Here is an 857-nt window from a genome sequence, read left to right as displayed (position 1 = left end):
ATTTAACGGGCTTCTTTCAGTTTCTGTCAATCAAATTCACTCACAAACATACACACACACACACATATATATATGTATATATATATATATATATATATACACGACAGGCTTCTTTCAGTTTCCGTCTACCGAATCCACTCACAAGGCTTTGGTTGGCCCATGGCTATAGTAGAAGACACTTGCTCAAGGTGCCATGCAATGGTACTGATCCTGGAACCATGTATACCATCATAATCATTTAACTTCTGTCTTCCATGCTGGAATGAGTTGAATGGTTCAACAACATCCTGAAATCCAGAGGACTGCAGTGAGCTCCAATGTCTGCTTCATAATGCCAGTCACTTTACAGGCTGTACTAAGTGCTTTTTTTCTATGGCACCAACACTAGTGAGGTCACCAAGTTTCTCACATGACAAGACACACACACACACACACACCACATACATACATAGACATATATGCTATAAGAGGCACACTCGCTTCTCCTGTCAGCAAGTATAGAAATACATCCAAACATGACCAGATCCGGTTTATTATTCAAATATATCATTTCACACATGTTCACAGGGGAAAATGGCAGTGGAATGGTGGTGGTGGTGATGGTGGTGATGGTGTGTAATGATAATACTTCACTATTACAAAGAAGGAAGATAGGAAAATAATAACAAAACTGAAATATATTATAATGATGGGAATAGTTTAATACAATTAAATATTCCGTTGTGTGTATGATGTATGTGAGCATTATTGAGAATATGTATATAAGCATTAATGTGTGCAAATATATATTTATATATATATATGTGTGTATATATATATATATATATATATATATATATATATATATATATATATAT

At 34.4% G+C, this 857-nt stretch overlaps 1 protein-coding gene across 1 annotated transcript in view; it reads right to left on the bottom strand.

Moving 5' to 3' along the window:
* Positions 1-857, bottom strand: part of LOC106869270 (coiled-coil domain-containing protein 138) — a 42,870-nt gene that overhangs the window by 2,967 nt on the left and 39,046 nt on the right. The gene's annotated exons all lie outside the window — the stretch shown is intronic.

The sequence above is a fragment of the Octopus bimaculoides genome, chromosome 13 (assembly GCF_001194135.2).
Source record: "Octopus bimaculoides isolate UCB-OBI-ISO-001 chromosome 13, ASM119413v2, whole genome shotgun sequence".
Lineage (NCBI taxonomy): Eukaryota > Metazoa > Mollusca > Cephalopoda > Octopoda > Octopodidae > Octopus > Octopus bimaculoides.
The sequence above is the reverse complement of the archived record's forward strand: the minus strand, read 5'-3'. Positions and strand labels throughout refer to the sequence as shown.